Here is a 15,091-nt window from a genome sequence, read left to right as displayed (position 1 = left end):
GTTTTTTGTTGATGTTGGTTTTTTTCTGTTTGTTTTTCACCATAGGTGTTGTTGCTTTTCAGACCCTAAGTCTTGTCCGACTCTTTGTGACCCCATGCAGTGCAGCACGCCAGGCTTGCCTGTCCTTCACTATCTCCCTAAGTTTGCTCAGATTCATGTCCATTGAATCAGTGAGGCCATCCAACCAACTCATCCTCTGGCGTCCCTTCTCCTTTTGCTTTCAATCTTTCCCAGCATCAGGGCCTTTTCCAAAGAGTCAGCTCTTCACTTTATGTGGCAAAGTATTGGAGATTCAGCTTCAGCCTCAGTCTTTGCAGTGAATATTCAGGTCTGATTTCCTTTAGGATTGACTGGTTTGATCTCCTTGCTGTCCAAGGGATTCTCAAGGGTCTTCTTCAGCACCACAATTTTTACTGTATAGATGTTACTAAAATCATTCTTTAAAAAAATTTTTTATTGCAGTATAGTTGCTTTATAATGCTATTTTTGGCTGTACATCAAAGCGAATCAGCTACACATATACACATATTCCCTTTTTTGGGTTTTCTTCCCATTTAGGTCATCGCAGAGTCCTGAGTTCCCCGTGCTATCGAGCAGGTTCTCATATTTTATAGAGCTCGTCTTTTTTATACATAGAAGTGCATGTATGTCAATCTCCAGATCCCAGTTCATCCCAGGGTCCCCTTCTCCCCTTGGTGTCCATATGTTTGTTCTCTGAGTCTCTGCCTGTTTTCGGCATGGGAATCCTCAAATAAAGGATCCTTTCTGGGTCCTCAAGGAGCTCACAGCCCAGTGGGGTAGAAAGACCAGAATGGAGTGACAATTAGCACTTGAGGGGTATGTGGCAGAGGGTACTGTGCTGGAGGGAAGCCTCGAAATGGGGCTGCAAGCCAAGATGGGGAGGGGACGGGCATGCCAGCCCAGAAGGAGATCCAGAGCCTCATCAGAGGGTGGGGGTTAGAGGCTAGAGGTTGCAGTTTGCTATTTCAGGGCTGTTGGAGTTTCCGCTTCGAGGATGAGGAAGCAAACAGGCAAGGGACGCGACGGGGTCTGCTTTTCCCGAGACAGCAGGCAGGGAACTGCCGATGTGGAGGTGGGGTCTGCAGATCCCCCCTGGCCGGTGTTCCTGCTCCAAATGCTTACGAAGCAGTGGTCCCTGCCCTGGCAGGGCCTCCGGTCTAGCAGCAAACTATCCAAACCCTGGCTTTAGGGAGAGTTTAGATCTCTCCTCTACTCCTCAGAGCGGGGCCCAGAGCTGCTGACAAGCTATTTTGAAGAGGCTGGGTTCAGGTTATTGATTCCCCTCTCCTTGACTCACGCTCAGGTGGAGGCTCAATGAGTCATGAAATGGCCATAAGCAGACGTCAGGAGGGACCCACACGTGCTGCCACTGCCCTTGAGTCCCTTGAAGACAGCTGTTATCACCCCCGGCTCCCTCCCCTGCCCACCCTAACCGCAGAGCATCTCCCAACTCAGCATCTCCGTGAGTGTCTGTGCAAGGGTCACCAACTGGGAGGCAGGGACGATGGGGGAAGCTTCGTCCTGCTTTAGGATGGGAGATGGCCCCCACAGCCTCCTTGTTTTTGTCTTTTAAACTCAAACCAGCAGCACTCACACACCATTAATCCCACCAATTAGGACAACTGTGCTAAAAATCCATAAAGGAGAGAAATGTAAAATCTTTTCCACAAATGCAGGATATTGGTATTTCTTGAACTCACCTGAAGTCAGTAGGGGAATTACACATCTTCTGAAGTCAGAGCAAAGGCCTGCAGGACAAACACAGCGAGTGCAGCCTCTGAAGGACAGGCTTTTGGGGGTGGGGTGTGCTCCTGTGGCTGTGACGTGGAATTTCCTCTGCGTGAAGACCCTTCATCCATTTAAAAACACCAAGTGCCTACTATGCATTAGGCAGTACTCCAGGCAGTAGGTACACAGTAATGGGCAAGACAGTGCACGCTCAGTTGCTCAGTCGTGTCCGACTCCTTGCGACCCCATGGACTGTAGCCCACCAGGCTCCTCTGCCCATGCGATTTTCCAGGCAAGGATACTGGAGTGGGTTGCCATTTCCTCTTCCAAGGGATCTTCCCAACTCAGGGATCAAACCTGCGTCTCCTGTGTCTTCTGCCTTGCAAGCAGGTTCTTTACCACTGAGCCACCTGGGAAGCCTGTTTTTATGGAATTTATGTTCTATTGAGGGAAACAGGATATAAACAACTTCAACATCACATATAATGCAATTTCAGGAAGCAAAAGCAGCAATGAAAAATTTAAATAGTAGGCTAAGGGGCTGGAGGTGGATGGAGGGGGTGAGTGTTTTAGAGACAGTGATTCGAGCTATTGGAGCCCAGGGACCAAGCTTGGGAGACAGCGTGTGTGAAGGGGAGAGACTGGAGTCACAGAAAATGACCAGGAGGCAGCGGGTGCAGATAGGCAGACAGTTCCTCCCTGGGTTGTCCTGGAGACCAGTGAGGCAGACACTCCACATGGGTGGGAACCCAAGCACCTGTCTGTGGTGGTACAAAAGCCACAGTCACACACCAGGGTGTGAAAGAGTGAATTTCTGACTTTAAGCCCCGCCACCAGCTACAAAACTAAAAGCACCTGGGTCTTCTCTACAGCCTGCTGGTTTCAGTCGAGGTGTCCTTTGGGACCAAGCTTCTGGTCCCGGATCATGCCTCTGAGGAGATGTGACCCACACTTGACGCGTCTTCTGGGTCTCCATCAGCAGCAGTAAGGCTGCAGCTCTGGCGTCCAGCTGCATCCACTCACGGCCATCCACCTGACTCCATGGAGCACCACTCCTGCCTAGTGGAGTGACACCATAAACGTGACAGATCTGTGTGTTTGCTTAGAAAAATCTGTGGCTTATGGTGGTAAAGCACTGTCCTCCTATGATACCCAGGTTCTCAGGAATTTCCCCAACAGATGGAAGTCATGGGTCTTGAGGTCCTTTCGCTCATCCATGCACAGGTGTTCCACCTGGCTGGGAGCGCTGGACACACCTGGCCAATCCAGTCTGCTCCTGTGGGCCTGTGGGGTGAGGGGATGGGCATCTCTCTATCTTGCTGCTTTTACAGACCCACTGCTGAAGCTGAAACTCCAATACTTTGGCCGCCTGATGCGAAAAACCAACTCATTAGAAAAAGACCATGATGCTGGGAAAGATTGAAGGTGGGAGGAGAAGGGGATGACAGAGGATGAGATGGTCAGATGGCATCACCAAGGCGATGGACATGAGTCTGAGAAAGCTCTGGAAGTTGGTGATGGACAGGGAGGCCTGGCGTGCTGCAGTCCATGGGGTCGCAAAGAGTCAGACACACCTGAGTGATTGAAATGAACTGGGATTTCTGCTCGCTGCTCTAATGCCGGCTGGCAGAGACCAACTCTCCCCTTAGATATGACCCAAGGAGCAAGGTCTCGGTCACCTCTGCCCTCAGATTTCCCCCAAAAGCCACGGGCGGAGGCAAGCTTTCCATGCTGAGACCCCACCAAGGGTTGTCCTCCACTGCTCAAAAATCTCCTGCCTTCAGTCCAGACAGAATTCTAAACTCTTTTCATTGTGGAGGAAAATAGCCAGTTGCTATCCTCCCAAACCTTTGTTTACACCCAGACTCAAAGGGTCTTTTTTTTCAAGTGATTGTCTCTGCATGGCCTTACCAAAGTCTGTGTAGAAGCTCCAGGGTAAGGACTGACTTCTGTCTTCTGGGCTCTTCCAGGACCCCCTCAAGGGGCCACGGACTCAAGGTTTGGAGGGCGCTGGCACAACAAAGAATCAGCAGGAAACCACTTTGTTTTCCACCCTGTAGATCATCTTTGATGTGGCTATGAATTCTTTCCGGAATGACTGGGGCACAAAGACGTGACTTCGAAGTGTAAGTCCTGCTCACCCAGCACCTGTTGATGCCTGATCCGTGAAGACACCATCTCAGCAAAGTGGCACCTTGCTGGAAATTGCATTGGCGGTGGCTGTGAGTGCCGTAGGAGCCCAGCGTCTTTGGTTCCTTCTCTCCTGTGGACTCTCCATCACTCTGATTCCTGGCATCCCTCTCCCCTTCCCCAGAAACAGACCAGCCAGCCAGATTTTTCCATCATGGTTCTAAAAGTGTGATCCTGAGTCAGGGCATCAGCATCACCTGGAAATTTACTGGAAATGCACAGCCTCCGGCCCCACACCAGGCCCAGTGAGTCGGAAACTCTGCGGTTGAGCCCAGCAAGCTGTGTTCTGCCCAGCCCTCCAGGTGACTCTAGTGCTCCCTGAAATTTGAGATATGCCTCTTTAAAAGGGCTCGAGCACCTAGACCATGAAGAAGTCTGAGCGCCAAAGAATTGATGTTTTTGAACTGTGGTGCTGGAGAAGATTCTTGAGAGTCCCTTGGACAGCAAGGACATCAAACCAGTCAATCCTAAAGGAAATCAACCCTGAATATTCATTGGCAGGACTGATGCTGAAGCTCCAATACTGGACTGTGCAAAGCCGACTCATTGGAAAAGACCCTGATGCTGGGAAAGATTGAGGCCAGGAGGAGAAGGGGATGATAGAGGATGAGATGGTTGGATGGCATCACTGACTCAGTGGACACGAGTTTGAGCAAATTCTGGAAGATAGTGAAGGGCAGGGAAACCTGGTGTGCTGCAGTCCATGGAGTTGCAGGGAGTTGGACACAGCTGAGCGACTGAGCAACAGCAGCAGCACCTCCGGCTCGGCTGGCTGCCATTAGCATTGGGCAGAGGGATGACGGGAGGTGGTTATACTGAACCAAGCGGAAGGAAGCCACTTCCTCTTCTTCGTGGGGAGTTCTGAAAATGCCCGGTGCATTCCTGCCTCACCTGCCTTTACACTCTGTGTGTCTCCTGTTCCTTGTTGTTGGCAGTGCCATCTTTATGACAGTTTTCAGTTCTCAAAGGCGATCTACAAAATTAGAGCAGTCCCCTATATGAGCAGACTGCACAGGTGACACGTAGGACTTCTCCACGTGCGCCCTGCGAGGTTCTGAGTCGTCATCTACTGAGTGCAGCCCAGCCATCAGTTTACAGCCAAGCAAGCCGCCATGTTTCAGCAACAGGAGGAAGACAGGTGTGATTCTCAAAACACGGCATCAAGGGAATCGACATGGGGCCCTTGGCTCACGGCTGCAGAGACACCTCCCTCTGCCCAAGCTCGGGGTCTGCCCGGATCCAGGCCCTTCTGCTTCTTCGTCTCGGCTGACATCTTAAAACACCAAGGCCTGCAACACCTCTTGATATTTTAAGCAACAATTTTTTAAAAGGATTTTTATCATTTACTTTAGTAAACTGGGAGGAAAAAAACCCCAAATTACTGCCTTTATCTCCCCTTATCTTTTTTATTTCTTTCTTTTTTTTTTTTTGCACTTAATGTATTTATTTGAGACTTTGTATGTGTCTTATTAAAGCATTCTGGTATTTCATTAGAGTGTGGCAGGCCATTAGCAGACACCTCTGTGCAGGGGACAGAACACCTATTATAAATACACCATGTTTCACTGCACTTTTCTCTGAAAGAGCAGACTCTACACTATCTGGCAACATTTTTTTAAAGTCCTGTGGGTATTATTTCCTTTTTTTTAATTATTATTGTTTTTGTATTATTTTATCTTATACTCAACAAGGTGAATCTTTCTGGGCAGATCTTTTAGAAATGAAAATTTTCATGGTATGTCATTTTTGAAATTTTTCTGGTAATAAATTTATGTTTATAATATACACAGTTCAGTTCAGTTCAATTGCTCAGTCGTGTCTGACTCTTTGCCACCCAATGAATCACAGCACACCAGGCCTCCCTGTCCAGCACCAACTCCCAGAGTTTACTCAAACTCATGTCCATCAAGTTGGTGACGCCATCCAGCCATCTCATCCTCTGTCATCCCCTTCTCTTCTGCCCCCAATCCCTCCCAGCATCAGGGTCTTTTCCAATGAGTCAACTCTTCGCATAAGGTGGCCAAAGTACTGGAGTTTCAGCTTTAGCATCATTCCTTCCAATGAACACTCAGGACCGATCTCCTTTAGAATGGACTGGTTGGATCTCCTTGCAGTCCAAGGGACTCTCAAGAGTCTTCTCCAACACGACAGTTCAAAAGCATCAATTCTTCAGCACTCAGCTTCCTTCACAATCCAACTCTCACATCCATACATGACCACTGGAAAAACCATAGCCTTGACTTTGTTGACAAAGTAATGTCTCTGCTTTTGAATATGCTATCTAGGTTGGTCACAACTTTCCTTCCAAAGAGTAAATATCTTTTAATTTCATGGCTGCAATCACCATCTGCAGTGATTTTGGAGCCCCAAAAAATAAAGTCTCACACTGTTTCCCCATCCATTTGCCATGAAGTGATGGGACCAGATGCCATGATCTTAGTTTTCTGAATGTTGAGCTTTAAGCCAACTTTTCACTCTCCTCTTTCACTCTCATCAAGAGGCTTTTTAGTTCCTCTTCACTTTCTGCCATAAGGGGGGTCTCATCTGCATACCTGAGGTTATTGATATTTCTCCCAGAAATCTTGATTCCAGCTTGTGCTTCTTCCAGCTCAGTGTTTCTCATGATGTACTGTAGGCTGCAGGCGTCCTTCCGTTCTCCCGAAGGAGAGGAGACACTGAGGCCTCCCCAGTCGGATCTTAGAAGCCCAGGCATAATTAGCAAGCATGGCGGGTTCCACGCTCCAGATGGAGACTCAGCCAGAATTTGGGAGAGAGAGCGACATGGGGAGACCAAGTTTCGGTGAACAAGGCCCCTTATTTCTAAATATGTTAAGCTTGACAGTTATTAAGAGCAAACCAAGGTATATGTAATGTTTTTGTGCATGTTTTTTAAGCTAACAAATTAGCCTAGCTGTATAAAGGCTTGTAGAGTCAGCATTATGTTATTTACATTTGCTCCAGATTTATTTTTTAAATGTTTTCCTTCTGAAAACTCCCAAATCCCTAAACGTCCCCAAACAGCTTATCCTGCCAGGTTTTTCTGACTAAAACTTACTTGCCCTCAGCATCTTGTTCTTTGCCAGTTAACATAATTTAATAAAAGGTTTGCTAAAATGTTTGTGATCCCTATCATGGTCATAATTTTAATACGTTTGCTCCATGAGAAAGGCCTTCAGTGTCGGCAACACAGACTTTTAGGTGATGTGACCTGCAAGTGGGAGACGTGGTAGGTTTGTGGAGTCTTTATGGAGCCAATGGTAAGAAAATATTTGTATCAATGTATAGACCCAGATCCCGTACAGCATCTATTCTTGTTACAGGCAAAGCAATTTGACACTTCCTAGTCTACCCTTCTAGACTCGTCTGTTTCACCTAAAAAGAATCTGAGTCTGGATCTCTTATGGAACCAGGTTTGTTTTGCCCCACCCACAGCAAGCTAAACCCCTGAGATGCCAAGGTTTGCGACAAAGAGGGTTTATTCAAAAGGCAGCCAAGTGCAGAGACAGGGAACAGACCTCAGATGAATGTCTCTGAAGGCAAAGGGACGGGGATATTTATGCGATGGAGCATAAAGCAGCAGGGTGGTCTGAGGCGTGGGGAAGGTGGGGAGCATGGGGAAAGGTGATTGGAAAAACATGCAGTAATTGTCATCCTGTGCAGGTGTAACCAAGCTACGGGACCTCTGACATCACAAGGTTATCCAGGAGTCACTCGCGCATGCCCAGTTGGAGGCTGGGTGGTCCTAACCAATCCTAACCAGCCCAGCTCAAACGAGATGCAGCTGACACCAAGAAACTGGGAAAGGACTCAGGCAAACATTATGTTGTTTGGGGCCACGTGCTACTTGAAGAACATGCAAGCACATCTTTTGTAGCAACAATTAAAGTGACCTTGATCAGTGCAGGCAGGATACAGTTAGAATGGATTTTCCTGAGGCTTACCCACAGTTTCAGGTCCACTAAACTTATTCCATGACCTGCTCGTGGACCCCAACCTGCGGTGAGAAACACTGTGTTAGGTGGCCTTTAAAGTGACTTCCTGCCACCACAGGACCCTTGAACAAGATTCCCCTGAGTCTGAGCCTGGGACCGAGTGAGCCGAGAAGCAAGAAGGGGCTTCCTGGGGCGCGGCTGGGAAGTTCTGAGGACTAAGATGCTCATAGCCAATTACAAGCACTCTATGACCACACTGCTTGGGCATCTTTTTCCTTTATGCCTTACATTAGAACAAAAAGTTAAAAACCCAAGATATTCACATAAGAGTTTCACTGCTTATCGCCATGGTATGCATGTCAGGGACGTCCCAGTTCTGTGAATCGAGAGGAACTGTCAACACTTGATTCTCTCCAAGTGTGCACCCGAGTCTCACTTAGAAAAGGGTTTTCAGCTTGGGATGACTTGAGGCCCAGTCCTTGCTTCGTGGGTAACCCAGTCCCCTCCAATGCGTTTTCTTCCGTTCCCACCACTGCGGATCAGAATCGAGTCTACTGTCAAATGGCTTCTGATGTCTTCCTGTGGATTGTGTGTATGCTCAATGGATTTTCTATAAAACACTGAGAATTGAATGTAGTTCATCTGGTTACTGTGGGTTACAAAAACATAGACTCTGTGGGTCTTGTCTTTTTTTAAGTTTTAGAAAAGAAACAGATCTGCTCTCCTTTTAGAATAAAGCACGGCTCTTCTACTCAGCTCGAAGTGCTTGGGTCTCTTTCCGGGCAGGGAAATGGTGCTCAGAAAAGGGTTTAAGGAATTTTTCTCAGCAACAGGTACCACCTGATACCGAACAGATAAGGGCATGTTTGGCAGAAACAAATACCAGCCCCTTCCTTTGATGATATGGAACCTAAAAATGATCAGTTACAGAAGATAGAAGTTTACAGGTGAATTCCTGAAAATGATAGAGGTTCACTGGCCACAAGGAGGGGCCAAATCACAGGGAGCTGGTGTGTCCAGAGGTGACCAGGTCCGTTTTATGAGGCCCCTAGTTTATATCCTATACGTGACAGATTCAAGTGGGTGTCCTTGTGAAGAGGAGGGGGCATGTGGGGAGCTTCAACCAGGTAACTTTACCTGCAACAGGTAAAGTTGCAGTGGTTCTGGGTTTCATAAATGGGCTCTCCCTTGAGTGTCTTTTCAACTTCAAATCTCCAGCCTAGACAAACTGAGAGTGGTAAAATTGGAGACCAGTGTATGCCTAGCCTGTAGCTTGATCATGAAAGAAACTACAAAACTAAACTTTCAGAAGGTCATTGGCGTCCATAACACTGACCCCAAGAGTGGGAGGGGACTTTCTTGGTGGTCCAGCAGTTAAGATTCTGAGCTTCCACTGCAGGGGGTACAGATTCGATCCCAGATCAGGGAACTAAGATCCCACATGCCATGTGGCAAAAAATAATAATAATAAAAAATTAAAACAAAAACAATTTAGACAAAGAGTGAGATGGAAGGATCTTAGATTTCTAGTTACCTTCTATCAGGTTTGAATTTAAGTTTTACAGTAGGAAGTTAATTTTTACTGAGGTCTTAGAAAGCTGACTTGCCTCAGGCAAGACATCCAGGATTTCAGGAAATAACAGAGCAGCAGGGCACAGGCCCTTGCTGTGGCCTCAATTCAGCTGATCCAAGGCTGTATTTAGGGACATGGAGAACCCCTTTTGGCATTTCCATGAGAACAGTGGGTTTGGGCTCTGAAGCCATCTGTTTTCATTATCCCCAGAAATTGTGTTTTCCAGTGAAGCTTCCAGACTGACCTAACAAATTAATTACATTTAATCTTCAGACTAGATATCAATCAGAAAACACAGATGCTGCCAACAGATATGTTTTCTGGCCAGATTTCTCCAAAAAGGACGTTAGGAAGAACTGTTACATCTCCTTTGTACCTTTCCAGAGTGTGTTGATCAGGTCAAGGAAACCTTTTTAAAAGGTTTTACAAAATAATGTCTTTTTAAACATGATTTCAGTGTCAGCTAGAGATTCCTCAAAGAACATTGTATGTTTTGATTCAGGGTATCAGCAAAAAAAACAAATTCTCAATCTCTGTGAGTTGTCCATGTTTGGTCAAGTTGGATTTAGCTAGAATTTTTGCCAGAAAATCATCTCAGCTGAAATTCCTGAAGGCTTTGAAGAAAAAGAAAAAGCTTATTTTCAAAAGATACCTTGATGCATAATTTGAGAAGGTGAATTTAACTTTTTTGAATCTCTGGAAATAGAAAACTTAAGGATTTCTTCCAGTTTTTTAGGTTTGAGTTGTAATTTTAAAGAAATCCAGCGAGTTCTGTGTGTTTCTTAAAATGGACTTGGATCTACTTGGTGGTGAGGTAGAAAGAGCAGCAGAGGGGGAGTCCACTCTCCAAGGGCAGGCAGGGTTCCCAGGGTTGTGGAGCCAGGCTCAGGGGCCAGAACTTAGAGAAGTTTGGGGTTCATGAGTGCCTCGGGGCGATTAGACTCAAGGATAGTCATTGGTATGACTTCAGATCAATTATGGAGTGTTTTGTGGACTGACTAGGGGCCTAAATACTCTTTTTTTTTTTTTTAATACTCTTTTAAAATTTTGTTTCCATGAGAAAATATATTCGGAGTTTCAAGCCAACTTATGGAATGACTTTTTACTCTATTGTAAAAAGTGTATATGATATGTATTATAAGAAAAGTAGTATACACCAAAATGCAGTAGCTTAGACAGTGTATTTAAAAGCAGAGACATCACTTGGCCAACAAAGGTCCATCTAGTCAAAGCTATGACTTTTCCAGTAGTCATGTACGTATGTGAAAGCATAAATGAGGCTGAGCACTGAAGAATTGATGCTTTTGAACTGTGGTGCTGGAGAAGACTCTTGAGAGTCCCTTGGACATCAAGAAGATCAAACCAGTGAGTCCTAAAGGAAATCAACCATGATTATTCATTGGAAGGACTGATGCTGAAACTGAAACTTCAATACTTTGGCCACCTGATGTGAAGAGCCAATTCACTGGAAAAGACCCTGATGCTGGAAAGACTGAGGGCAGGAGGAGAAGCGGGTATTGATAGTTGGATGGCATCACCAACTCAATGGATATGAGTTTGAGCAACCTCTGGGAGATAGTGGAGGACAGGGGAGGCATGCTGCAGTCCACAGAGTGGCAGAGTCAGACACAACTGAGTCACTGACCATCACGGCACAGAAAGTGATGAGCAGCCACTGAACATCACGGGACAGAAAGTGATGAGCAGCCACTGAACATCATGGGACAGAAAGTGATGAGCAGCCACTGAACATCACGGGACAGAAAGTGATGAGCACTATTCAATGCCTTACACTGTGTTTTGTGTCCAGCAAGTGTTTGTCAATAGAACTGGTTCATGGATTTTTATTTTAAAACATTTTTTAGAAATCATGCAATCCACAAATAATCCAAATTATTTTCCTATTGATCACAGATTTTATATTTTCAAAGTTTTTTAATTTTTTTCTGTTGGAATTATTTGAGACAATTGACTTAAGGCACCAATTTTATCCCGAATTAGAATGAATGCCTTGCCACAAGATGTGAAGTAGGGGCCTTGAGTGGACTTGTGGAGGGGAGCTAGTGGTCTTCTGAGCACCCAGCAGGACTTGCATTTTCCAACAATTCATTTCCTTACCAGTGGGACACATAAGAGGGTAAAAAGGCGAAAGGGCTTTTCTCTGAGGCCCTCACGTCTCGGGTTAGGGGTCCCCTTATGAGTTTGCTCTTCATTTCTTGAACGGTTGTCACGTGTCCTCATCGTTTCCGCCTCTGCCTTCCCGAGCCTTTGAGTGTCACCTCGGGCTGGGGTATCCTGCCTGGAAAGGCCCTCATGTTTTGCTGGGAGAGAGGACATTCACGTGAAAGTAGAAATACCAGGAGGTCCGGAAGGAGGATTGAATAAGTGATGGAAATGTGGAATTCATGGTGTTGGTAGCAAATGTACTTCCAAGTATACTTGAGACCCCCACATGAATTCATCAAAGGATAAATTCAGGGTATGTGAGTTGCATCTCAGTTAAAGAAAATATGTGACAGACCTAGGATTTGAGGAATACAGAGGGATTTAGGAAAGAAGGGGGTCCCTCCAGCGGCCAGCTATCTCATGGAGGTGTTGGCCCCTGAGCGCAGCCTTGAAAGTTAGGAAGGAGTGAGGGAAAAGGAGAGATTCAGGAGGAGCAGAATGAAGGTGGGGTGGGTGGAAGCACATGGATCCTGCTAGAAGAGGACGAGGCCAGGTGGTCAGAGAGGGACGCCCAGGAAGGGAGGGAGAGGAGGCAGGAATACCAGTTGGGGCTAGATTACAGAGTTCAAGCAGCATATGGACCAGAAAAGCCTTGGTAATCTTACACCTGGGATCTGACACATGCCTAGCAATGGCTTGGGAAGATTAATTTCCCTGGGTTGTATGGGATGGACAAGCATAGGAAAAAATTTAAGAGGAGGAGAACTTGACAGCCATCACAACATTCTGGAGGTAGTCAGCAAAGGCAGCAATGCAGTGGGGGGAAAAAAAAAAGATCTGATGGATACTGTAAAGGAAGAGCCAACAGGACTTGATACCTGACTGGATGGAGAAGAAGGCTCAAAGGCCACTCTAGAGTCTTCAGCTTAGGACCCCACTAGGAGAGCAGCAACTAAAGTAAGCACTGGTTTGGGGGAAGGATGTTGAATTCAACCTTAGGCATGCTGGGTTAGGGGTGATGATGGGACGTTAAGAGGACACTGAGCCAGTAGTGACGTGATGACCCCAGAAGCAGCTCATTTACAGGTACAGAAACTGGGTGCAGAGACTCTCACCCTTGCCTGAGGTTACAGAGCATGCTGTAGACAAGCTGGAGCCAGAATCTTGGGTTCTGAAACTCTTCCTCCTACCAGGCAGCTGTCAGATGTAGGGCTAGTGCTTGGGGAGGTGAGCAGAGACAAGGAGTTCGAATCCACAGGAGAGGTGAGAATGGAAGACGTGGGAGTAGGGAAGGTTTTGCAGGGGGATGACAAGAGAAGAGCAAAGGGCAGAGGGCAAGGACCGAGCCTTGCCACGTGTCCTCGCATAGGGGACACGCGAAGAAAGCAGAGAGCAAGGAGATGCCAACTGAAATAAAGACAGTCCTGCTGGCTTTGGCTTGGCTGTCTCAAGCCAAAGGGTGGGAGCCCCTTGAAAAAGCACAGAGAGCTTGTAAGAGAAGGACCCTCAGGACTGCACCCACCCCCGGACCCCGTGTGCCTGCCTTTCTCCTGCAGTTCATCCCACTGATGGCCGCACCACAGTTCAGGGGCCTCTGAGGTGTTAGAGAAGAACGCAAACTGAGGTCACTGGGTTTGACCACTGGAGACCCTGGAGAGACCATCCCAGAAATGTGCCAGGCAGGGAACCTGGGGATGAGGGACAAGGAAGAGCTTCTTGGGTGTTTTTGTTTATTTTAAAAAGGAGATGGTTTTTTTTTTTTTTAAGGAGATTATTTGATGGCATAGAAAGAGCAACTAACGGAAAGAGAAAAATTGAAGATGCAAGACAGAAGGGCCTGGATCCTAGAGGTCATGGGAGAGAGGGGTCAAGCCTACCTTAGGAAATAGGAACTTTCTAAAGGGAGAGCAAAGTGGATAAAGACAGAGCTTTGGTTTTTTTGGGGGGGGGGGGCGGGGTGGAGAAGAGAAGGGTTGAGAGAGCTCATAAGAAGGAGGTGAAGTTATCTATTGTGGTTATTTAGCAAATACTCATTTCACCTTCTTCCATACCAACAGAACCCCGATATTATTTGGGGCAGCAATGCACCCCGCTGAAACACTGCATTCCCCAGCCTCTTTTGCACCCAGGGATGGTCATTTGACTCAACTTTGGCCATGAAGAAATCAGAGTGAGTTTCTAGTAAAGTTCTCTAAAAGGAGCCATCTAAAGTCTCCTGTGTCCATTTTACTCCTCCCGCTCTCTCCTTTCCAGCATTGATGACTGGAGCTGCAGCAGAAATTCTGACCATGAGGTGACCTTGAGGATGAAAGCCGGTGCTAGGAATGGCAATACAGAAAGAGAAAGAAGTCTGGACACTGATGACCTTGTGGACTCTGGATTGCCTGTCTCTGGACTTACTTTGCATGACAGCAAAGACATCCTTTGGTCTAAGCCACTTTTTTTTGGGGGGGGGGGAGGGTGGGGAGTGTTGGTCCTAGTAGCCAAACACGATTCCTATATGGTGAGATTTCAAGCTGGTGTGTGTGTGTGTTAGAAAGTGGAACACAGAACAAGTGGATTAGAGGGGTTTGAAGTTCTGCGTTGTTCTAAAGTCTCCCGCATCGCAGGCAGGGCTTCCCAGGTGGCGCTAATGGTAAACAGTCTGCCTGTCAGTGCTAGGGATCGATCCCTGGGTCAGGAAGATCCCCTGGAGGAGGGCGTGGCAACCCACTCCAGTATTCTTGCCTGGAGAATTCCATGGACAGAGGAGCCTGGCAGGCTGTGTTCCATGGGGGTCACATAGAATCGGACATGACTGAGTGACTAATACTTCTCCTTCCCACTTCTTTACCATCTGAGCCACCAAGGAAGCTCTAAAGTCATTAGTAAACATAAAAAGTTAAGAATCAAAGCAGCAAGGAACCAGTCAGGCTACCCATGATCGGAAAACCCCATTATTATCCAGATGGGTATCTCCACAGTGCAAATTCAGTACTGCAAGTCACTTCTCTTCTCCTGTACACTTTTTAAAGAATATCATTCTATTTATTTATTTTTGACAATGCTGGGTCTTTGCTGCTGCTCGGGCTTTTCTCTAGTTATGGTGCTCGGGCTTCTCATTGCAGCGGCTTCTTTTGTTGCAGAACACGGTCTCTAGGGCCCACAGGCTTCCGTAGTCGCAGCTCCCAGGCTCTGGAACACAGGCTGAGTTGTGGTGCACGGGCTTAGTTGCTCCATGGCATGTGTGATCTTCCTGGATCAGGGATCAAACCCGTGTCTCCTGAATTGGATTCTTTATCACTGAGCCACTAGGAAAGCCCCTGTACACCTTTTGAATTACCCAGTGTCTAGCCTATGAAGACTGAGGTTTATATTTGATACCATTAGCATTTTTTATTAAAGAAGGAAAAAATACTTTCTTAATTCATTTCAGATTTAAGATCAATTCTGCAAACATTGATTAAAACATGAAAGGCATATAAATAAGCATAATTTCTCT

Source organism: Bos indicus, chromosome 9 (assembly GCF_029378745.1).
Source record: "Bos indicus isolate NIAB-ARS_2022 breed Sahiwal x Tharparkar chromosome 9, NIAB-ARS_B.indTharparkar_mat_pri_1.0, whole genome shotgun sequence".
Lineage (NCBI taxonomy): Eukaryota > Metazoa > Chordata > Mammalia > Artiodactyla > Bovidae > Bos > Bos indicus.
The sequence above is the reverse complement of the archived record's forward strand: the minus strand, read 5'-3'. Positions refer to the sequence as shown.